Raw genomic sequence first — 25,145 nt, forward strand, 5'->3', positions numbered from 1 at the left:
GAGGAGGAGGAAATGGCCTCTGCTGGAGGCCTCAAAGGTTCAAGGCCAAGCAGAGCTGGGCCATCCAGAAATGACCCAACAACTAAAATATGCTCATTAGAGAAAAAAGAGTTCAGAGAAGAAAATAAAATCAGGAAGTGGTTTATTCTGTATATACAGACTGAGGGGTGGGAGGGGGAATGCAGGCTCCTAGGCCAGGAGAGGGGGTGCAGGCCCAGAGCAGGCTGGGGAAGCAGGTCACAGCCACACACACACAGATGACTCCCATGACTCTTCACACGGGGCCTACCCCGATTCTGGCTGAACCGAACATACACAGCGTTTCCGTGTGCCAGGCATGACAGTAAGCTCCTTACGCAGCATCACAAGTGAGGACTCTGAAGCACCACGGAGGACTAAACCAGAGCAAGGGAGAGGGGAGGACGCTGATACCCCCGGAGCCTGGGTGCAGAGCCAGGAGCCGTCTGCCATCAGGGTGGAGGAGCCGCCTCGCTTTCATTCCTAAACCCCTCATGCTACAATGTGTCCGCATCCTGGCGAGTGGACCCTTCCTCCTCCCGTCCTGCCTGACCTCTGGGCACCCCGCTCAGCCCGCACCACCTTCCTCCCAAAGCCAGTGTCCCAGTGAAACCTGACTGCCAGCCTCCGGCTCCTCTGCGCCCTGTCCATCATTCCCCTTACTGCGCGGCCTCTAAACCCCAATAACCAAGAGGAAGTGGAAGTGTCGGAATAGCAATACTTTAAACCCAAAGCCTATCTTCCATCTTTTCTCCTGAGTCACTGAGAGGCCAAAGTGTCATCTAGGCGCCATCTGATGAACCCGGGGATAAGCCGATTCAGCAGGCCAGAGCCCCTGCCCAGGTTCTGCTGCAGTCCAGGAGGTGAGGAGACGGGAGAGGCTGTGCTCCCAGCCCTGCCAGCACCAGGCCAGGCCCTCCGGGCAGCCTCTCACCTCTCTGGCTCATCCTCCCATCTCTGAGAGGGATTAATATCCTGTGTCTTCCTTACAGCAAGGCTTAGAAAAACATCTGTGTTACACAGAATTCACACACCAAAAGGTTAATGGTGAGTATTTCTTAGGGGTAATTTTTATTTCTGCTCTTGTTGCTTATCTGATTTTCTTAAGTTTCCTATAACGAACATGTGCTGTGTTTAATAAGCAAAAAAAAAAAGTTTGAAAGCATGATACAAACATGAGACATCACTAGCTGAGAACAGCAGCAGCAGCAGCAGCAGCAGCCGAAGCCGCCTCTCTCAGGATGTGGCATTCTGGCCCATGGTGTCACCACGTTCCCTGCCGACCCCAGCGCAGCGGGCGGTGCTCAGGCAGACTCCCCGGCCGCACACAGCGAGTGGGAGTGGGTGGACTGCACCTCTGCCTGGCGGCCCCTGTGTGTGACAACACAGACTAGCACACACCTGCCCCACAGCCTGGGCTGGGAGGTGGGAAGGAGGATGTGAGGTGGGGAGATGGGTGGTCTTTCATAACGAAGCTGAGCAGAAGAGTCTCCTTCCAACACGGCTCGCCGTCTCCCTCGTCAAAGCTCTGGTTTCCCCTCGAGTGAAACCGGCTCAGGGGCGGGAAGCTCACCTGGTGCTGGCTCTCCTGTTTGCTTTCTGTTCTTCCTTTCCCTGCCAGGCAGCCTATCTGGCTGCTCTCTGAGGCCCCTGATAAGGGCCTAGTCAACAAACACTTGAAAGCATGAAGTCCCCAAAGAGGGCAGCGAACCAGAGGTGAGGAGAGAAAGGACAAACAAGAGAATTCAGCCTCAGGGAGCCCAGAGCAGCTTCTGAAACATCAAAGCTTCGGGAGTCAGAGTCGGCCCAGGCCCTCACCTTCCATCCTCATTCGGCGCTGCCAGCGAGCGGCTCCGGAGTGTGTGCCAACACGACAGCCTCGAGAGCTCAGCGAGGAGGCTGGTGCCACTGCCCTGGCTCAGGACCACTGGCCAGGAGGTGTGCGGAGGGAGCGCCCAGCCGGGGAAGCGCCCAGACTGGCGTGACTTAGTGATGACTTGGCGAATTCGTTTAGAAAGCAGAAGGCCTTGTCATGTTTGGTCATGTCAGCTCCCAGTCTGGATTTCAGCCCCGTCTGGCAGGAGGGAGATGGGGCTCCCACAAAAGAATCAGGGTAAAGCCCGGGCACTGCTCCCGGGTGCTACCTGGAAACACCACTTTCCTGCGAGGTCCCCTCTCCAGGGCGCTTCTGCCCTGCCTCCCTGGCTGCCAGTGCAGAGTGTGTGTGTGTGTGTGTGTGTGTGGCAGGGGGTGGGGTGGGGCCTCCAAAATGCACTGTGGGAGGAGCTAGAACTCCCAGAAGCCCCTCAGGGCCCACCCAGCACCGCCTGCTCCTGGCCAGGCCACATTGGCCCTGGCCCCGAGTTCAGCCCTGTATCTCGCAGGCAGTGGATGTGAGACAGACTCTCCACTCTGCAGCAAGAGGACAACATGGCCTAACGACCATGTCCTGACTGAGCCAGAGCCACTGTTTCCCTCAGAACAACTGCTCCGGGGAAGAAAGCATGGTGGCCTGAGGGGTGACGCCACTCACCAGGTGCTCAGCGCTCCTGCCCTTGGGGAGATGCTAACCAGGAAAATGACAGGTTGGCGGGCCGGTCGCCAGTGCAGAGGGCTGGCAGGGCAGTCCTGGAGTGCCGCCTCCATGGCCCTTGTTGGCTGCCTAAGAGCCTCCACCCAAATCCTGGGGCGTGAGAGCACGCAGGCGGTACCTCCCCACCCACAGCGACCTGCTTGGCAGGGCTCCGCGCACCTTCCCCCATGAATGCTTCCGGCCTCTCCATGCCCCCAGGGCCCAGGCAGGCCTAGGCAATACCTTCTCCATCCACCAGATTGCCCTCAGGACTCATGGGCCAACTAGGGGATCCTAGGCACTGACCCTAACCCAGGCCCTGGCCAGGTACGTGAGGCCTGCACTTCCCTGTCTGGACAGGCGGGGCTGGAGCAGCGCCAGCAGCTCGTCTTTGTAACATCCGCACGCAAGTATTTATTCCAAAGGTGGCTGAGCAGCGTCCAACTCCTGCCTACCAGTTGCCCAAGGTGCCAGGCCTTTCTAGGGGACAGCCTGCCACATGCAGGAGAGCAACGTGGGTGAGAGGGGTACCTCTCTCTCCCCTTTCTGCTTAGATCCCACAGGGGCTGGTGTTCTGCTGGGTTTTCTGCACCGGTACCTAGTGGTTGGTGCCAGCATAACGATGACCAGCCACTTCAGAGGAGGCAGACTGGCAAAAGGGCAGGTGTAGGACTTTGGCCCAAAGAGAACTGGGTTTGAATCTTAGCTTTGCTACTTACCAGCTCCGTGGCCTTGGGCAAAGTGCTTCACCTCTCTGAGGTCTACTTCCTTATCTGTGCAATGGCTCAGCTAGGGAGGTGACATGCTTATCTACAAGTCAGAGGAGAGAGATGGTGGTAGAGCTTGGTCCCAAATCCCATTTCCTGGCTCACAGGGCTTTCTTGACTATATCAGCAATTTTCAACCGCAGGAATTTTTAAAACATGCAATACCTAACTACTTAGTCAGGGGCACTGACCTCTTTTCCTTTAAATTTCCAAATAAAAAAAATGACAACAGCCAGCAAACAATAGCTGTCAGGCGTGAATGAATAAAAATTATAGATATTTTATTTTTTCAGATTAGCAAAAAAATCTATTTTTTGGTGTGCAGCATAATTTTAGTAATTAGTTTATGTGTGCCCTGATGAAAAGGGTTGAGCATCACTGCCCTACATCAAGATGTTTCCCAATAGTAGGTGCAAATGACAGAGAAATAGTCTCCTTTCCAAAATGGCCGTCAACTATCCCAAAAGTCAGTGAAGAGTTCCTTCCAAAATTCTCTGTCTTCAAACCTAACCAACCAACCCCCCCCCCCAAAAAAAACCCCCAAAGTTCTCTGCCTTAAAACGATAGCAGTCTTCATGGATACCAACTTAACCAGGTGACTAGTTAGCACCATCTTTACTGGGGCCAACTGGCACCATCAGCTTCCTGATGTGAAGCAACAGGAAGCACTCATCACCCTGTAAGCTCCCACCAAAATGTTAATGTAAATCTAATCACAGGGAAACACTCATACAAGCATGGGCTGTAGACAATCTAGACACAATGCCAAGAAAATGTAACAGCCCTGGCCAGTGTGGCTCAGTTGGCTGAGTGTCCTCCCATGCACCGAGAGGTTGCTGGTTCAATTCCCAGTCAGGGCATACGCCCGGATTGCAGGCTTGATCCCCACCCAGGACGGGGTGTGCAGGAGGCAGCTGATGGATGTTTCTCTTATACTATTTCTCTTTTTTTATTTTTCCTTCTCCCCTCTCTAAAAAATTAATAAAAACATAATTTAAAAAAAAGAAAAAAAATGTAACTGTTAGCAATTGGTGAACCTTAGTGAAGGAAATACAAAAGTTCAAAGTATTAATCTTTCAACTTTTCTGTAGCTTTGGCATTTAAAAAATGTTTATTGATTTTAGAGTGCGTAACATTGATGTCAGAAACATTAATCATTTGCCTCCCATATACACCCCAACCAGGGATCAAACCCGTAAGCTAGATATATGCCCTGACTGGGAATCAAACCCACAACCTTTGGTGTATAGGACAAAGCTCCACCCAACTGAGCCACCCGACTAGGGCAGCTATGGCCTTTGGGTTAAACAACAGAAAGAAAAAAGGCTGTTTGGCTCTTACTTCACCACCTGGCTATGAGCCAACAAGGACTCGGCTGTGTCATGTTTGGGTTTTCTCCCCAGTGCCCAGAATGTAACAACCTAAGCTCCCATGCCTATGGCGCAAGGCCTGGCACAAGAGGGATCTTAGCGTTTTCTAAGCTCACCTTCCGCAGCATTCCACAACCCAAACATCTTGTCAGCCACAGTGATTTACACAAGCTTCCCAGCAGCCACTGCCAGCGAGCCATTTACTCAGCCAGTAACTCCCACGGAGCACCCTCCATGGGTCAGGTGCCAAGCTGGTTTCCCAGACACTGTGATGGATGTGACACAGCGGCTGCCCTGCGGAGCTCACCTTACAGGTTACCTTTCAACACTCGCTTTCCTCAAATCCTGCCTTATGACCTTCTTAGCAAGTATTGCCATGCAAGACTTCTTTCCCAACTTTTCTTAGGAAATTTATGTTTCACTGAATCCCAAATTCAGAGAAAGATCCCAAACACGGACAAACTGGGAAAATGGGAAAAGGTATAATCTTCTGAGAATTAAAGCTTAACAATCAAACCTTAGAGATGTTATTGGTTTCAAGGAATCCGCTAACTTCACGTGAAAGAATTAGAAGTTAACATGCAGAGTTGAAGGCCGAAGCTGAGGTTTCTGGGAATCAGGACGGAGTGCCTCAGTCTGATCAAGCCTTGCTTGTGGCCACTGCCATGCCGTAAGTGTGTGCTCATGACCCTGTCTGCTGCTAATGGTGAGTCATTCTGCAAATATGTGTTAATATAGTAATATACATAGTGTATAGAAATCCTACAAGTAGAATTCTAAGAAGTAAGTTTGGAAACAAGTCCTTAAACTGGCAATTCTGACACGTGACTCTATTACAGTGCTGTTAACTTTCTTAGATTATTAACTTGTTAGATTATTCAAACACTACCCAATAATGTTCACTGGAATCTTCTAGCATTTGACTATTTGCTACAGAAAAGAGGGTGGGGGGGAAAGTGAGTATTGTGGAATTCTAGGACACAAAATCAGAAGCTGATCTTAATCTGAATTAGTAAAATCAGTGCCCTGGTGCCCTGGCCAGTGTGGCTCAGTTGGTTGGGCATCGTCCCATGCACCAAAAGGTTCCTGGTTCAGTTCCTGGTTAGGGCGCATGCCTAAGTTGCAGGTTCATTCCCCCACTGGGGGACGTGGGGGTTGGGGTCATGCAGGAGGCAGCCAATTGATATATATCTCTTTCTCATTGGTGTTTCTATCTCTCTATCCCTCTCCCTTCCCCTCTCTCTAAAATCAATAAAAACATATTAAATATTTGTAACAAATTGGATTTCATCAAAATTGACTTCTGCTCCTTGAAAGGCACATTAAAAGAATGAAAGGACAAGCCACCCACTAAGAATGTACTTGCAAATTGCATCTCTGACAAAAGACTTGTGTCTAAGACGGTGGTCAGCAAACTCATTAGTCAACAGGGCAAATATCAACAGTCCAATGACTGAAATTTCTTTTGAGAGCCAAATTTTTTAAACTTAAACTTCTTTTAATGCCACTTCTTCAAAATAGACTCACCCAGGCTGTGGTATTTTGTGAAAGAGCCACACTCAAGGGGCAAAGAGCTGCATGTGGCTCACGAGCCACAGCTTGCCGACCATTTGTCTAAGATACATAAAGAACTCCCCATACTTAGCAGTAAGAAAACAAACATCCCAATTAAGAAAAAGGCAAAAGACCTGAACAGATACTTCACCAGAGAAAATATACAGATGACAAACACACAAAAATGACGTGCAACATTCTTAGTCATTAGGGAAAAACACCTATAGAATGGCCAAAACAAAACAAAACAAAAGCTGACAACACCACACGCGAACAGGGTCGTGGAGAAGCTGGACCTCTCGTACATTGCTGGTGGGAAACAGCTTGGCAGGTAACCTTATTCTTATCATACACCCGTCAATCCCACTCTTAGGGATTTACCTAAGTGAAATGAAAACCTATGCTCCAACCAGCAGATGAAAGTTATTCAAAATTGCCAAAACCCAGAAACAACCTAAATGTGCCTCAAATGAAGAATGGATAAACAAGTTGTGGCCAATCCTTACATTCTGTCAATAACAGAAAGGGACAAATCCTGATACATGCAGCAACAACGGATGGCCTATACATTGTGCTAAGTGAGACTCAAAAGTCTATGACTCCATTTCTATGACATTCTGGAAAAAGCAAAACTACAGGAACAGAATAAATAATGGGTTAATGATAAGGTGAGGTTTGACTACAAAAGAGTAGCACAAGGGAATGTCATTTTACAAGGTGATAGCACAGTTCTTTATATGGATTATTTATCCGGCGATGATTAATGACTATGGATTTGCCAAAACTCAGAACTGCACACCAAAAAAGGATGAATTTTAGTGTCTGGAAATTTAAAAATAAAAATTTTAAATGTCACATTAAGAATAACTTTTACATATTAAATATCTGTGGTATTATCCTTAAAACATTAAATTATTTTTTAGGCATTCATTTTTATAAAATAAATATTTTTTATTTATTTCAGAGAGAAAGGGAGAGGGAGAGAGAGACAGAAACATCAATGAAGAGAAAGAATCATTGTCTGCCTCCTGCACAACCCACACTGGGGATCAAGCCCACGACCTGTGCATGTGCCCTGACCTTTTGGTTCATAGGTGGACACTCAAGCACTGAGCCACGCCAGCCAGGCAAGCATTAATTTTGTTATGTTCTCTTTCTTTAATATTTTCTATATCAACTATCTATATTAGGTGAAGGTAGTATTTACATGTCAATAAAACAAATAATCTTTTCACAATATACTATTCCCAAATAATAATTAACCATGCATTTACTATAATATATATATTAAAGGTCTGGTGCATGAAATCTGTGCATGAGGTGGCGGGGGAGGGGTATCTCTCAGCCCAGCCTGCACCCTCTCCAATATGGGACCCCTCAAGGGATGTCTGAATGCCCAGTAGGACCGGACCTAAATGGGCAGCTGGACATCCTCTCACAATCCAGGACTGTGGCTCCCAACTGCTCACCTGCCTGCCTTTCTGATTGCCCCTACCACTTTTGCCTGCCAGCCTGATCACCCCCTAACCACTTTCCTGCCAGTCTGATTGATGCCTGCTTCCCTGCTGGCCAAATTGCCCCTAACTGCCCTTCCCTGCAGAACCAGTCACCCCTAACTTCCCTCCTCTGTAGGCCTGGTCCTCCCCAACTGCCCTCCCTTGCAGGCTTGATCACCACCAACTGCCCTCCCTTACAGGCCTGATCCCTCCCAATTGCCCTCCCCTATTGGCCATCTTGTGGCGGCCATCTTGTGCCCACATAGGGGAAGGATCTTTGACCACATAGGGGCAGCCATCTTAGTGTGTTGGAGTGATGGTCAATCTGCATATTACTCTTTTATTAGATATGGTAGAGGCCTGGTGCATGGGTGAGGGCCAGCTGGTTTGCCCTGAAGGGTGTCCCGGATCAGGGTGGGGGTTCCTTTGGGGGGTGGGGTGGCCTGGCTGAAGGGCCTACAGTGGTTTGCAGGCTGGCCATGTTCCTCCACCAACCCAAGCAGAGGCCCTGGGATCTGGGAATTATTTATCTTCTATAATTGAAACTTTGTAGCCTTGAGTGGAGGCCTGAGCCCGCCAGGGTGTGTGGAAAGCTTGGCTTCCTCCATTGCCAGGGAAACCCAAACTTCCTACTTGGTTGGATTAATTTGCATACCCTCTCTTGATTGGCTGGTGAGAGTAGCTTGTGGGTGTAGTGGAGTGATGGTTAATTTACTCTTCTATTAGATAGGATATTTCTTTTACAGGAAAACTTCTGAAACTTTTATCACAGAAAAAAATTTACAGTTTATCATAGTCTCTCATTCTTATTTAAAAACCCATAAACACAGTGTTACAAAAGAGATGACTTTGGGAATTCCCGGGAAATTCTATGCCTTTTCCCAAAAATTCTGAAAGTGCCAGGAATCTGGCAGCACCAGTTTTGATGCTTTCCCTGATGGCCATCTTCCACCCATCTCCAGCCAGAGCCCCCTTCAATTAACACATTGTTAAGGGACTGATTTGGGGAAATTGCAAAAGCACTGACTAGACTGCTTCAGGGAGGAGATGCCAGAAAGAGAAAGTGAGAGACTGCCCTTGAGGAGGTGGGCCTACAAGAGCTGAATGGGGAAGGCCGCACAGTGGACGTTTCGGAGGGAGAAATGATCCCAATCGGGAGAAGCGGGATGAGTGTGGATAGGTGGTACGGCCTTTCTTTCAGCTGGGCCAGGGCAGGCCTCCCCCACTGCCTACAGTTCATCCTGATGGTAACCTGAGGGCAGCCTGTTCATACCTGGGCTCAGGCCCCAGAAGTCATCAGATTCTGTAACAGACTAGAGGCAGAAGGGGAAGAGATAAAAACCGCCAGTGTACTCACTCAGAGCATCCCCTGGGGCCTTGTACAGAACAACAGCTGATGCAACTCACCTTTGTCTGGAGGTGTAAAGCTGAGAGCTGACAGCCTAGGGCCAAAGCGGGAGCTAGGGGTCAGGACCACTGGCAGGTCAAACTGAGCGGGGCCTGGGAGAAGCCTGGCTTTCCCGCCTCCCTACAAATATGCAAAACCAAAGTTGGGAGATGCAACCCAAGGGAGAAGGCAGAAGGACATGGGCCTCTAGGCGCTGCTGGCCTTCCCAGCTCCAACAGCTCCACTCAGCACATGGCAGGGCTCCCTGGGCCAGAAAGAACCACATGCACCTCTTTTTTTCCCTTTCCTGCCACTTACCCCTCCTCCTCCCCCAACACTTCCTGTACCAATCAATGGGACACCAACCCCTAGTCATATGCTGAAATGCCAATGTCATCTGGTTGTCCCTCATGAGTTTCTTTTCAACCACCCACTGTTCCCTTTCCCTGACCTTGAGGAGGTCCTGACTCAGGCCCTGCCCACCCCTCTCCTGAACCTGCCTCTAGACCAGTGGTTCTCAACCTTTCTAATGCCATGACCCTTTAATACAGTTCACGTTGTGGTGACCCCCAACCATAAAATTATTTCTATTGCTACTTCATAACTGTAATTTTGCTACTGTCACGAATCGTAATGTAAATATCTGTGTTTTCTGATGGTCTTATATGACCCTGCTAGAGGTTCTCAACCTGTGGGTTGCTAAGTCCAGCCATGATCTGTCGGACCCCTGCCCACAAATCTCCCACAGCTCCAATGCCCAAAAAATAAAACCCAACTCCTTAATGTGTCATCCAAGGCCTTCCACCCTGTAGGACTCTCTTTCACATCCGGCATGGAAAGGGTTCCATTTCAGGGTTCGGGTTCTGGAGAAGGGCCACACACAAATGAAGAGACTTGAAGAAATTCAATTTGGCGACATGGGGGGCCAGGCGGTAGTTCAGCTCTAGTGGGAGAACTACTCACTGCTCTGGCCCTACCATCCCTTTTATTGAGGCTTTGGGGAAAACATCTTAGGCAAGATAAACAGAAATTTACATGTAGCCCTTAGGCAGGAAATAACAGAAACTTACATGGGACAAACAAGGTGGAGGCTGCTTCAGCTAACAATGTCTCAACTAAAGGGTGAGTGGTTAGAGCAATTAAGGTTGTTGACCAGCCTTCCTGGCTTCCTGTCAACATCTCTCTTTTAGTGAAACTGATTTGTTTCTGGCACCACCAACCTATCAGTCCAACCACAGTGGGTAAGAGCAGTAGTAATGGAGGAGAAACCAAGATGGAGGCATAGGTAAACACCTAAACTGCTGCCTCACACAATTTTAAAACTACAGCTAAAAGACAAAATGGACATCATCCAGAACCACAGGAAGGCCGGCTGAGTGGATATTCTACAACTAGAAGGGAAGAGAAAAGCACATTGAGACTTACAGAAACTGTGGAAGGCAGAGGTACAGAAGCGTGGGGAGGGCTGGCAACTGAGTACCTGGCTAGCTTTCTCAATCGGGAGGGAGACAAAAGCTCCCGACTGCTCTGAACTCCAGTTCTGGGTGAGACTCTGGGGACACAGACTCATATGGGGAGAAACTGGACTGTCTGGCAGCGAGCGAAACTCGATGGTGGCTTTCTCTCAGAGATGCTTGCAGCAATTACTGAGTGACACTGAGACCCAAGGGCCTCTTAGGGCAGGGCTTATAGGCAGCCATTCCTGTTTGCTCTGCCCTGAGACTCTGCCCCATCCAAGCTGAACTCAGAGGCTTTTGCAGATGAAGGGTCTGTTCCTTTGAATTCTAAACTTACATAACAAACTGCAGCTGAATCAGTGAAATCCAGAACATCCAAAAGAAGGCTCAAGGCCCCACAGCAGCTTGCACTGCTTCACAGCTGGAACTCATCTGGGCACCTCCAACCCCAAACAAAGAAGAGGAATCTGCAGATCTCTCTGTAGCTCCTGCTGGGTGGACCCAGGTCGAGGCTAAATTAGCACCTCCTTGGAGATCCAAGAGCCAGTATACCCAGGGGTCAGAGAGGGACCATCCAGATTACAACTCCTCAGTTCCATAAGGGACACACTCAGAGGCAGACTCAATGAGCACCAAAGCCCCACTGAAGCAAGAGTGTCTCCAGTACAGAAGTTCTTCAATCATAGACACAGCTGATCCTCACAGCCAATTAGCCTGGAGGTCAATTCCTCCCAGTGATACCAACAACAATCAAGGTTTAACTACAAGACTGTGCACACAGTCCACAAAGGGGGGCACCAAGAGTGTCCACTTCAGGTAACTGGGGAGGCTGAGCCACTGGGCCCTATAGGACACCTAGCACACAAAGCCACTCTATCAACTCAGGGAAGCAGCAAAAATGCAGAGAAAAAGAAATAGATCACAAATGAAAGAAATGGAGGCAAGCAAACAACTGGATATAGAGTTAAAAACCATAGTTATAAGGTTTTTCAAGAATTTAGCGAGGCCCCTGAGAATATGAAAAAGGACCAACTAGAAATTAAGCATACACTGACTGAAATGAAAAAAAATAATATACAAAGACCCAACAGCAGACAAGAGGAACACAAGAATCAAGTCAAAGATTTGAAAAACAAAGAAGCAAAAAAGACCCAACTGGAAAAGCAAAAAGAAGAAAGAATCCAAAAATATGAAGATAGTGTAAGGAGCCTCTGGGATAACTTCAAGCATATCAACATCTGAATTATGGGGGTGCCAGAAGAGCAAAACACTGAAAACCTATTTGAAGAAATAATGACTGAAAACTTCCCCCACCTGGTGAAAGAAATAGACTTACAAGTCCAGGAAGCGCACAGAACCCCAAACAAAAGGAATCCAAAGAGGACCACACCAAGACACATCATAATTAAAATACCAAGAGCGAAAGACAGAGAATATTTAAAGCAGCAAGAGAAAAACAGTTAGTTACCTACAAGGGAGTACCCATACAATTGTCAGCTGATTTCTCAACAGAAACTATGCAGGCCAGAAAGGCCAAGAAATATTCAAAATGATGAATAGCAAGAAACTACAACTAAGATTACTATACCCAGCAAAGTTATCATTCAGAATTGAAGGTCAGCTAAAGAGCTTCACAGATAAGAAAAAGCTAAAGGAGTTCATCACCACCAAACCAATATTATATGAAATGCTGAAAGGTATTCTTTAAGAAGAGGAAGAAGAAGAAAAAGGTAAAGATAAAAATTATGAACAACAAATACATATCTATCAATAAGTGAATCTAAAAATCAAGTGAATAAAAAATCTGATGAACAGAATAAACTGGTGAATAGAATCAGGGGCACAGAAAGGGAGTGGACTAATAATTCTCAGGGGAAAAGGGGTGTGAGGGGTGCAGGAAGAGACTGGACAAAAATCATATACCTATGGATGAGGACAGTGGGCGGGGGGAGTAAGGGCGGAGGGTGGGGGAGGAGCTATGGGGGGAAAAAGAGGAACAATGAAGATTTATTAGAAAAAGAAAAAAAAAAAGCAGTAGTAATAACAATTCAACATACCAAGTGCCCACACACCTGGTAACAACTAGGATTACCTTTTGACAGATGAGAAAACTTAGCAGCACAGGAGGGTTAAGTAACTTGCCCAGGGTCACAGTCCAACTTCATAAGGAACGTACTGGGTTACAACTAACAATCTTTTAACCCTTCTGTCTTCCCTAAAAGATTAAACCCTTAAGGGCTGGGATATATCTTTTTTAATTGTTGCAGCGAACTCTCCACTGCCTCACAGACTTCTCAAAAGGAACTGGGTGAGGGGTGCAGAAGGAGAGAGGGAAATAGGTATCCCTAAGATGGAAATCAAAGATACTGCAGGTCACATAAATTGTTCCTAAAATTCTCCTTGAGTTCCAGGAAGGAATACCAATGTTTAATGGCATGGAAATTGTATAGAAAGCAGCTGTATTTTTTTTCTTACATCTGAGTACTCTAGCATCCTGAGACCCTGATTAATCAATGCAGATAAAACGCTCAGCCCTATTTATGAAACCCGGAGAAGGATTTGACTGCTATAATGGTTTCATTTCACGATGAGCTGCCAGGGACAGCACATTGTAGCAGATGCCAGGTGCCTGGTGAGGAGCACCCCTCATGATGACGACCCCCCTCCTGAGCAGTGTCTCCTGGCAGTGCAATGGCATGTCTAGGAACAGGACGCACTCCTGCCACTAGCCTCTCATTGCCTATGGGCCTGGCACCTGGCTCGTCAAACGGGTGGCTCCCATCCCAGAGGCTCCCACTAAGCTGCCAGCTGTTCCCACTTCCTCAGGTTCTCTAAGGGCTATTCCTGGGGTGAGAAGGAAGGGGCAAAAACAACCCAATAATGACAATGCCGATAAGAGAGAGAGAGCAGGGGAGGGCATAGAGGAACTAAATGGATAGTTTGGAGGCTGCTCTGACGACCTCCTGGCAGGTGTGCAAGGCACTTCCTCATGCCTTCCTCCACACTTCCTTGACCACCCTCACTTTGCACTCCCCTCTGGAATGGGCACTCCTTGACTAGTCCTAATAACTCGCTAAACTGATGCTGAATGAATGGTGGCAGACCTTGCAAACTCTTTACCCCATATCGACTCCCCCTTCTCCCTTAGTCAGAAAATCCCAATTTTTAAAAAATATATTTTTTATTGATTTTTTACAGAGAGGAAAGGAGAGGGATAGAGAGTTAGAAACATCAATGAAGAGAGAATCATTGATCAGTTGCCTCTTGCACACCTCCTACTGGGGATGTGCCCACAACCCAGGTACATGCCCTTGACCGGAATCGAACCTGGGACCTTTCAGTCCGCAGGCCAACACTCTATCCAATGAGCCAAATCGGTTTCGGCAGAAAATCCCAATTTTATTTCCAGACTTCTCAGCCATTCTGCAGCAAGGGGGGGCCAATATGAGAGGAGGAAACTACTGGGTGAACTTTCAGGAAAAGTTCACCCAGTAGTGTCCTGAAGGAGACAAACAGCTAACATCTGTCTTTTTTGTCTCTCCCTGTATTCCTGGAACCCTGACAGGACAGCTAGAGCCCAGGAGCCAGCTCAGACCAGGACACCACCCAAGGTGGCAGAGCAGAGGGGCCAGCTTTAAACTGTCTTCCCAGATGTCTCTTAAACACCTACAGAGAATAAACCTCTGTTTCTGGTCTCTGCTTACAAACTGCCAAATGTAACTTCCAATAGATTCATGAATAAGCCCATTAAACTTGGTTTTCTTAAATTATGCACCAATGACTTATAGTAGCGTTTTTCAACCGCTGTAGTGTGCCGCGAGATGTTGCCTGGTGTGCCGTAGGTGCAGACAAGACAAGAATTTTATAATTTTTCACTATTTTGTTTACTTAATATTTCATAATAAAGTAATTATAAAATACTTTCTTTGTGTTTATTTGATTCCTATTCAAGAGAATTACTTTATATATAGTCAATATAGGCACAGAGTTAAATTTTTTAACATTTTCTAGTGGTGGTGTGCCTCGTGATTTTTTTCATGAAACAAGTGTGCCTTTGCCCAAAAAAGGTTGAAAAACACTGACTTATAGTTCAAAGGTCAGTCACCAACTCTAAACCTTGTAATATAATCATACTTTGCCATTAATTAGGGACACCAGGAAGAGAGACAGAAGCAATACAAGGAAGAGGCAGTAAAAGGTGGACAACATGAGGATAAATAAAGATGATGATGAGGGATGAAGGCAAGAAGGGACCAGGAAAATTAGGAGCAGAGAAGAGAGGAGATGTGGGGGGAAGGCAGGGTAGGAATACAGGGCAAAGGACAGGGGAGACGAGGGGCAGGGGAGAAGGGAGAGGGGAGGGTGTCAGGGTGTGCTGTGGCAGCAGTGACCAGGAGCATGGCTCAGGCGGGGCACGGTGCCAGGCCTCTGCGGCTCTGAGGTATTAAGTAACTTTCCCTCACACAAAGTGGTTAGAGACAGCAGACTTTCTTGAATGGGAGGAAGGGGCCATCTTCCTCCCCTCTCTCTTTGCTATGGCCTGGAATGTGGATGTGATAGCTGGATCCACAGCAGCCATTTTGAACAATAAAGGCAATAGTCAGGCCCTAAGAATGGCAGAGCAGGGAACTGGCAGAGCTGGGGTTCCTTATGACCTAGTGGAGCTTCCACAATTGCCTGAGCTACAAACTATGTAACTCACTTGGAGCCCATCCATAAATCTGTCCGTAACTGCTTGCTCCATTTCGTCCAGTTCTCAACAACAGATTCTAAGGCCCACTCCCAGAGATCCTGACTCCACAGTCGCTTTGAGATGTACTCTCCTAGAGACACGGAGTCAAAATAGAAAGGTAAAGAATCCATCTGAGAGTCCACAGGAAAACCTTAATGCCTCAAAAGCTGGTGACCTGCCCTCAGGAGCCCTTGGAGATCAGCAAGTGACCCTGTAAAGTTAACCCTCATTATTCAGAGAAATGGAAGAAAGGAGAAGTTCATAAGGTCACATTTGAGGCCATTCCTTAGAAACATAAAAGGTGGTCCTAGCAATCTCAGTTTATAACGGTGCTAGCAAATCATCCAAGAAAATACCAGCTGGCTGTCCGATCTCAGAAAGAGAACAGCCCCTTTTGAATTAAAGCACCAGCTGAGGAGGAGGCAGGCGTGCACACAGCAGCCCCACCTGGAATTCGTCTTGCACGGCCAGCTGCAGCTCCGTGTGCCAGGAATCTCTCTGACGACAGGACTGTCATTACTATTCCGGTATCTCAGCAATAGCACCCAGCAGGGTAGTAACCACACGGGTGCTGATTCAGGGCTCCAGACGGAGTCACAGGAAAGCACTAATGGCAATCACGTGAGCTGCCTAAGTGTCCCCCGACCCCTCGCTGAGTTGAAGCTGATTCCTGAGATCTCAGCCAAGCGACCCGAGAGTCACTGTTGTCCCATCAGATGACTGCCTGCCAGGCACCCCCTAGGGATCCTCAGAGATCGTCTGAGAACATTCCTGTGTTGGAGCCCAGGAGACCAGGCGGGGCTGCGGGGAAGGGATGGCACAGCCCTGCTAGCTCTGCCCGGGCCTATTCAATCCGCCCTTTGTGCTGCTGAAACCTCAGAGGGGTGAAACCTTAGCGGGACTAGAAGTAACGGCTGTCACGGGTGACACTTGGCGCTAAGCACCAGGCTACTGAGCTTTCACAACCTGACTCCTTGGAGGCCCCGGCATGCGGGACCACCCGCCCTAAAGCGACAGGCCCTTCCAGAGTGAGCCTTCTACAACCAAAGGCTCTGGGGCCACTGGAGATATCATTAGCTTATACTCCTGTGCCTGGCACTCAAAGACGCTGCCTTTGGGACGGAATGTGGGGTGGGAAGCTCAAGGCGAGAAACCACTTCTGTGTGCAGGATGCCGTGGTGTTTTCTGGCTGCTGGCTGGCTGTAAACCTCTGCACCCTCAGCTAGACTGAGAACCGCCACCCTGTGTCCCGGCCACACTTCCATCAACTTGGCACACAGCTTGACAAAAAAGCAAACTTTCCTGCTCTCTCTTCCCACACCACTCCCAGCCCTCGCCTCTACTTAACCAGAGAAATTCAACTCAACAGGCAACACCAAGTGACAGGTAGAATGCCAGGGGCTTTGAGCACCAAGAAAAGCAAGACCCTGTTCTCAAGGGGCTGAGTCTGGTAAGGAAAGGAGACATGCCAAGCAGCAACCCATGAGTGATACTACAGAGACCCGCACAGAAAAGGCAGAGGTCACTCTGCCGGAGGGATGAGGGAGGCAAAGGGACACCGGCACGTCCGGGAGGGACAGGCAGGTGCAAAAGTGCAGGAGCCCGAGGGGACTAGCAGGGGCGAGGTTACCATTTGGCAGTCACTGCCGTTTGACAGATGAGAAAACTGAGGCAGAAAGGATAAAGAACTTGTCCAAAATTACAGCTTATAAAAGAATGAATACAGGTCCTAAATCCAACTTTTAAGCATTGAATACATGCTCAAGTGTGAAGTTTGAGAGTTAAGTTCACCCCTAGCCGGTCTGACTCAGTAGATAGAGCAACAGTCTGTTGAGTGAAGTGTCCCAGGTTTAATTCTCCTCAAGGGCACCTGCCTGGGTTGAGGGCTCGATCCTCAGTAGGGGGTGTGCAGGCAGCCAATCAATGATTCTCACCACTGATGTTTCTATCACTCTCTCCCTCTCCCTTCCTCTCTGAAATCAATAAAAATACATTATATTTTAAAAAGAGTTCAGTTCATACATGGGAGGCAGGGGTGGCATCATGACGGGCTTCATCCCCTACGCCAGTGGTTGGCAAACCGTGGGCCACATGTGGCTCTTTGGCCATTTGAGTGTGGCTCTTCCACAAAATACCACAGCCTGGGTGAGTCTATTTTGAAGTGGCGTTAGAAGAAGTTTAAGTTTAAAAAATTTGGCTCTCAAAAGAAATTTCAATCATTGTAATGTTGATATTTGGCTCTGTTGATTAATGAGTTTGCCAACCACTGCCCTATGCTAAGGATTTAGACTCGAACTTTCAGCAATATAGCGGATTGAATTAATGTGAAAGCACTTCCCCTTCCCACTACAGTCACCGAGAAATACTATATAAAGCCAATGATATACTGAAACGTACAGTCAAACTTAAAAGAAAAATAAATGACCCATGTGCCAAAGTCACAAGAAAAATTGAAACATGAACAGTAAGTGGAACTAATACCAAAGTGACCAGTAGATTCTAAAACCACATCTGATGTGATTTAATGCCTGCTGTGGCTTTGAGCCGTGGTATCAAGATGAGAGCCTTAAATGCTGCCCAGCATAGGGAAGCGACAAGCAGCAGCCATCTCCACGGCTGGGTGGAGGGTTACAACCATAACAAACTCTAAGCTAGCCCCACCCATTGATATGAACCTGGCTCTACACTAAGAGTTGGGTGAATGGGCTGCCAAACTGAGAAATGAACATAAAAACAACCAGGATCAATGAAACACTTATCGCCCCCACTGCACAAAACTTGCCCATAAAATAGAGTCCATCCCAAAGATGAGCTCACAACCAAGAGTTACAAACCACACAAGAAAATAAACCATCAAGAGGGGCAAGCATCAGACAAAAAACGATTAAGAATCAGAACTAGCAAAACAATCTGAAAGAGGCTGCAAAATGATAAAATGTAGATGTTTAAAGAGATAAAGCAGCATACACACACACACACAAAAAAAAGAGAGACTTGGGTGGTAGAATGGTCAACTTATGTCTAAGAGGAATTCCAGAAAGCTAGAGGAGAGAAAATGGGAAAGAACCAAGAGAGATAATGACTGAGAAGTTCCCAGAATTAAAAAAAAAAAGTTTTTTTTTTAAATGTTAACATTAAGAGGACCTGGGTGAAGAGATATAGAAACCCTGAAAATCTAAATTTACCTAAAATTATTTCAAAATAAACATTTTTTTAAAGTAAATCTTCAGACAGAACTAGAATACCAATCCTAATCAAGGAAGTGAAAAACAAATCCAAATGGTTCTAAATGACAGTATATAGAGAAATGTATTAAGGAAATTTAAGTTAAAAGCACAATGTACGCTGTACTATTTTCATGTAGTAAAAAGGTGAAGGGAAAGAAAAGACTAGAAATAAGATGTATAATTTTCAAACTAGTAAAGAGAATAAAGAAATCTCAATCTAACATAAGGCAGAAAAGAAAAAAAAAAACAGGTAAAAAGAAAGATATATGGAGAGTACTCAAAATGTGATCATATATTTACATAAAATCCCAAAAATGTAAAGTAAACGCATTTGGACAGATTTTTCAGTTTAGCCACATTCTGTTTATGAAAGCACCTCCTAAAACACAATGTGACAGGAAGGTTGAATGTGTGAGGCAAATAATCACAAGCTCAGGCAGCATTAGCATCGTCAGACTTAAAGGCAAAGGCAGGGGGGTATTAAGGAGGAAGAATCAATAAGACGCGGTGCCTTATTGATTAAAAGACACGGAGGAGAAGAGACAAATGGAAGACAACCATCATGTGACCAATGGGCAGTGGGGACACTCCCGTTTAGGTGGAGACTGTGGGAAGAGCAGGTCTGGCAAAAAATGTAAGGGGTCATTGGGGGCATGTTGAATTTCAGGACCTCTGGAAACCTCGGGTGAAGAAGTCCCATAGCAATTAACAGATACACTCACAAGGTCAATGGGTTATTCTGGAGGTAAGATTCTCTTTTAAAAAAAATATATTTTCTTGATTTCAGAGAGGAAGAGAGAGAGAGAGAGAGAGAGAGAGAGAGAGAGAGAGAGAGAGAGAGGGAGGGAGGGAGGGAGGGAGGGAGGGAGGGAGGGAGGGAGGGAGGGAACAACATCAATGATGAGAGAGAATCATTGATGGGCTGCCTCCTGCATGCCCACCACTGGGGATTGAGCCAGCAACCTGGGCACATACCCTTAGCCACAATCAAACCCAGGACCCTTCAGTCACAAGCTGATGCTCTCTCTAACCACTGGGCAAAGCTGGCTAGGACTCAGAAAAGATTCTTTTCTTAAAAAAAATAAAATAAAAAATAATATATTTTTTAAATAAATCTTTATTGTTCAGATTATTACAAATGTGTTCCTCTCCCCCACGCTCAATTGCTCCCCTCCACCAGTTTCCCACCCCACCCTCTGTCCTTTCCCACCCCCCATTGTCCTCATCCATAGGTGCACAGTTTTTGTTCAGTCTCTTCACGCACCCCAATTCCCCTTTTCCCCAAGAATCATCAGTCCACTCCCCTTCCATAACTCTGATTCTATTATATTAACCAGTTAATATTGTTCACCAGATTTTTTAATTCCCTTGGTTTTTAGATTCACTTGTTGATAGTTACATATTTGTTCATAATTTTTATCTTTATCTTCTTCCTCTTCCTAGATAACTCCCTTCAGCAATTCATATAATTCTGGTTTGGCAGTGATGAACTCTTTTAGCTTTTTTTTTTATTTGTGAAGCTCTTTAACTGTCCTTTGATTCTGAGTGATAACTTTGCTGGGTAGAGTATTTTTGGCTGTAGGTTCTTGCTATTCATCACCTTGAATATTTCTTGCCATTCCTGTCTGGCCTGCATGGTTTCTGTTGAGAAATCAGCTGACAATCCTATATAACTACCTGCTTTTCTCTTGCTGCTTTTAATATTCTTTCTTTGTCTTTTGCTCTTGGAATTTTAATTATGATGTGTCTTGGTGTGGTCCTCCTTGGATTCCTTTTATTTGGGGTTCTGCCGGCTTCCTGAACTTGTAAGTCTAATTCTTTCACCAGGTGGGGGAAGTTTTCTGTCACTATTTCTTCCAGTATTCTTTCGGTATCTTGCTCTCTCTCTTCTTCTGGGACCCCCATAATTCTGATGTTGGTTCGCTTGAAATTGTCCCAGAGGTTTCTTACACTATCTTCAACTTTCTGGATTCTCTTATCTTTTTGCTTCTGTGGAGGTGTCCTCTGGCTCTTTGTGTTCTAAATCTTTGTCTTGATTCTTGCGATCTTCCAGTCTGTTTTTTGGACTCTGTGTAATATTTTTTATTTCAGACAATGTTTTCTTCATTTCTAGTTGATCCCTTATTATTTCTAGTTGCTCCCTTTTCATATCCTCATAGGTCTCATTTATTTTATCGGCCTTTTTAAGGATATTGTTGAATAACCTTATAACTGTAGTTTTGAACTCAATGTCCAATCTTTTCTTTTCCTCCATCTTCTTCCTTTGTGTCCTTCCTCTTGTCTGCATTTTAGTTGTTTCCCTGATTTGATGGAATAGTTTTGTGTGGTAGGTGTTCTGGTACAGCCCAGTAGCAGAGCCTTCCCAGTTACCTGCAGTGGACAGTCTTGGTGTAGCCCTTTGTGGGCTGTGTGTGCAGTCTTGTTTTTTTTTGTTTGTTTGTTTTGTTTTTAAATATATTTTATTGATTTTTCACAGAGAGGAAGAGAGAGGGATAGAGAGTTAGAAACATCGATGACAGAGAATCATCGATCAGCTGCCTCTTGCACACCCCCTACCGGGGATGTGCCTGCAACCAAGGTACATGCCCTTGACCGGAATCGAACCCGGGACCTTTCAGTCCGCAGGCCGACGCTCTATCCACTGAGCCAAACCAGTCCTGGCGTGTGCAGTCTTGTTGTTAAGCCTTGCTTATTGCTGGTATCACTGGGAAGCCTTGATCTCCAAGCCAACTGGCTGTGAGGATAGCAGTGTCTCAGCTAGGAGGGCTTCTGTACTCCGCTTGGTTAGGGCGGGGTCTCGGGGTGGCGCAGACAATCTTTGGTTCCCTGTCAGTCTCGCCTTAGAAAAGACCTGTTCTCGGAGAGTTTCGGAAGATTGGTTGCAGCCGCGCGCACCTCTTTGGTAAAGGCACAGACAAGCTTTGGATTCCGGCCAGTCCCTCCTTAGAGAAAGCCAGCCTCTGGGAGAGCTTCTGTGCTCCGCTTGGATGGGGCAGCGTCTCGGGTGGTGCAGACAAGCTTTATTCAGCCCCTCCCTACGAGGGTCTGGTTTCTGAGTCCCGCAGTAATGGCCTCTGGCTTCATACACCTCCGAGAGATCTCTGCCTGCTGCCTGACAGTCTGGCCTCTCCCTGTCTGGGGCCGTCTATCAGAGCAATAGGGTGATTCTGTTTTCCTCTCGAACAAGAAAGCCAGCTGAGTGTTAGCTGTCCGCCCTCTCGCGCGCCAGGAGTAAGTTAGTAGCAAACTCAGTCCGGCTCGCCCTCTTCGCGCACCAGAAGTATACCAGCAGCAATCTCTGTCTGGGAGTAAGCACACCGGGAGTAAGCCAGCGCCTTTTCGCACGCACAGTTCTCCGTACCTTCATAGTTCCTGAGATTCAGTGTGCCTTCTCTCTCCTTCCCAGATGGCAGAGCCTCCTCTCAGCTAGCTGTCCAGTTCTTCAGAGCAATGCCTCCCCTGTTTTCCAGTTCTAAATTCAAATTTGTTGTTGTAGGCTGCATTTGGGTGTCTACCCTATGCCGCCATCTTGGTTTCTCCCTAATATATTTTATTGATTTTTTTTACAGAGAGGAAGGGAGAGGGATAGAGAGTTAGAAACATTGATGAGAGAATCATCCACCAGCTGCCTCCTGCACACCCCCCACTGGAGATGTGCCCACCACCAACGTACATGCCCTTGACCGGAATCGAACCTGGGACCTTTCAGTCTGCAGACCAATGCTCTATCCACTGAGCCAAACCAGTTTTGGCTCAGAGAAGATTCTTAACAACACTCAGAATTAAGAATGTACATAATTCTTGTTTCTTTCTTTCTTTTTATTTTTTGTTAATCCTCACCAGAGAATATTTCTCCATTGATCTTCTAGAAAGAGTGGGAGAGGGAAAGACAGAGAGAAACACTGATGTGAGAAACATCGATTGCTTGCTTCCTGCACACACTCTGACCCGGGGCCCTTTGGACTGCAGGCTGATGCTCTATTCACTGAGCCAAACCGGTCAGGGATCTTTCTTAAAAAAAAAAAAAAAAAAAAAAAAAAAAATCCTAAAAGCAACCAAATCCCAGTCCCAAGACTTATATGACCATGGCAGTAAACCCAAGTGAGGAAACTGAGACTCAGAGAAGCAAAGGAAACTTTCCCAAGGTCACTGAAGTAGGATTACAGAGCCTGACTTTGAACCCAGGTCTAACTCCAGAGCCCACACTCCTTTCCGTTTGTGTGTATGTGTGTTTTTCAATATATTTTCACTGATTCCAGAGAGCGAAGAAGAAGAAGAAGGAGAGAGAGAGATAGAAACATCAATGATGAGAGAGAATCATTGATCGGCTGCCTCCTGCACGCCCCACACTGGAGATCCAACCTGCAACCCGGGCATGTGCCCTGATCAGGAATCAAACTGTGACCTCCTGGTTCATAGGTTGACACTCAACCACTGAGCCAGCTGGCTGGGAGAGCCCACACTCTTAACCTCATCTATGCCCATGTTCTGTTTACTCCCCTAGACCATCAACTCTCAGGTCACCATCATGGCCCCTGCCACGGGCAGCACCGAGCACAGTGGGCAGACGGGAGCTGTGGCAGGATCACAGAGGGAGAGGCTGGATGTGTCAGAGCTCCCAGGCTTGTCCAGACTTCAGATACTCAATGAACAGGTTGAACGAATCTCTCCAATTACAAAGCACAGTGTCAGGTACAGTGCTACATTACATAATCGAATCCTCAAAAACAATCCATTGCACCCCTTTTCCAGAAGAGAAAACTGAAGCTCAGAGGGATAAACAATCTGTCCAAGGCCTTTGGCTAATGAGTGAGAGAACCACTCATTCAAACCCAGACCTGCCTGCAGGACCACACTTGCAGACACCATGCACATGGCTTTGCTCATCTCCTGTCCTAGGCACTGGGGGAGAGAGGAGCTTTTGGACTTGGGAGGTGATGAACACGTAATCGCTGTAAACTGGGAACTCTGTCCCTATTTCAGGCTCAGGGACCACAAGAGGCCTACGAGCACAGATTTATGCACAACTGCAGCACTGGGAAGAGTCCTACGAAGCCCTCTTCCAAATAAGGTCACATTCACAGGTTCTGGGAAGTAGGGCGTGGGACATACTTTTGGGGGGAACCGCTATCCAATCCACTACAGGCAGTGAAATCAGAACACTGAGAACAAAACCAGGAGAAGGAGGAGGACACCTGTGGATGGCAGAGAGAGGGGTCCAAGCTGTCATAAGGTTCTGGAACTGAGAGAATGGTACATTATGAAAGAAATGGCCGGGACCGGTTTGGCTCAGTGGATAGAGCGCGGGCCTGCGGACTGAAAGGTCCCGGGTTCGATTCCGGGCAAGGGCATGTACCTTGGTTGCGGGCACATTCCTGTGGGGGGAGGGGGTGGTGGTGCAAGAGGCAGCTGATCGATGATTCTCTCTCATCAATGTTTCTAACTCTCTATCCCTCTCTCTTCCTCTCTGTGAAAAATCAATTAAAAATATTAAAAAAAAAAAAAAAGAAAGAAAAGAAAGGAAGGAAGGAAGGAAGGAAGGAAGGGAGGAAGGAAGGGAAGAAGGAATGGAGGTGTGGGAAGAGGGGATATAGGAGCTCTGCTTGAAAGAGCACTGCAGCTGGCAGGTGGACACGTGGGCCTGGCATTTTGCAGAGAAGGACTGGGGGCAAGAGGTTCGTATCGGTAACACAGAGGTCACAGCCGCAGGAAGGGCCCGGGGAGAGGGGAGGGAGCAGGGAAAGGGCACAAGTCCCCAGGGGCTCCCACTCAGGCAGGGGCAAGAGGAACCTGGGCAGCAAAGGTGCCGTCCGGGAGGAAGGGAAACAGGCCGGAGGGGAGGTGTGCTGTTTCTGGAGGCAGGGCCTGCCTCTTCCTGCTGAGTATTTCCACAGCCTCACAGGGCACTGCACACAGCTGCTAAAGGAATAAAAGGAATAAGTTGTGAGAGACTGAACATGAGATACCTGAGATGCAAACGAAAGAACTAAGGCATCTGTAACACAGGTGATCTCTGCAATTTCCAGAGGCAGAGGAAGGGTGAGCGAGGAAGGCCTGGAGCATACTCCCAGGGAAATGTGATATCAAAACCATGAGATGAATAAAAGGATGACTGGCCAGATGCTGTTGGAGGTGACTTCCTAGGTCCTCACCTGACCCCACACAGGGACACATGCGCTCTCGGCTACACCAATGCTGCCTTGCCAAACAGCTCTCCCTTCCAATCCCTAATGTTTACTCCACCCACTTATAGAAAAAACAAGCAGATGCCGCAACTCATCTTTGAAAGAAAGAACGGCTGCAAATCCACGGGAGGGAGGCCGCTGCCATGACCTGGGGAGGCCTGTCCCGAATCCCTGGCAACGCTCCTTGCCATGGGTGGTAGCAGACTTCCCCAGACAGGAACTGTGGAGAGGAGCAGCCAGCGGTGACTCAGGTTGTGCTGGCCAGCACGTGGGTGCCAACCACCTCCGAGGGGGCAGACGGGGCTGACTGCGTCAGGCTTCCTGGAAATATATTTTTGAAGGCACACAACTTCCAGAGTGACATCTCTCCTGATGACTTC

The 25,145-nt window shown here is 47.3% G+C and overlaps 1 protein-coding gene and 1 non-coding gene across 5 annotated transcripts in view; both read right to left on the reverse strand.

The window, feature by feature from the left end:
• LOC118705082 overlaps positions 1 to 10,584 on the reverse strand; it is a 34,673-nt gene extending 24,089 nt beyond the window's left edge. Inside the window, exons 1-2 of the transcript XR_006739976.1 lie at positions 10,557 to 10,584; positions 9,648 to 9,651 (exon numbers count right to left, since the gene is read on the reverse strand). This is a non-coding gene — a transcript (uncharacterized LOC118705082). The remainder of the gene's footprint in view (positions 1 to 9,647; positions 9,652 to 10,556) is intronic.
• PPARD (peroxisome proliferator activated receptor delta) overlaps positions 1 to 25,145 on the reverse strand; it is a 71,454-nt gene that overhangs the window by 24,089 nt on the left and 22,220 nt on the right. The window contains exon 1 of one of the 4 annotated variants that reach the window (XM_036413311.2): positions 2,552 to 2,677. The exons of 2 other annotated variants lie outside the window; for them this stretch is intronic. The gene's annotated coding sequence lies outside the window, so the exon portion shown is untranslated. Of the gene's footprint in view, positions 1 to 1,836; positions 1,969 to 2,551; positions 2,678 to 25,145 lie in introns of those variants that run through there. One more of the 4 variants, XM_036413310.2, reaches the window with a different exon arrangement.

This window comes from Pipistrellus kuhlii, unplaced genomic scaffold (genome assembly GCF_014108245.1).
Source record: "Pipistrellus kuhlii isolate mPipKuh1 unplaced genomic scaffold, mPipKuh1.p scaffold_m20_p_5, whole genome shotgun sequence".
Taxonomy (NCBI): domain Eukaryota; kingdom Metazoa; phylum Chordata; class Mammalia; order Chiroptera; family Vespertilionidae; genus Pipistrellus; species Pipistrellus kuhlii.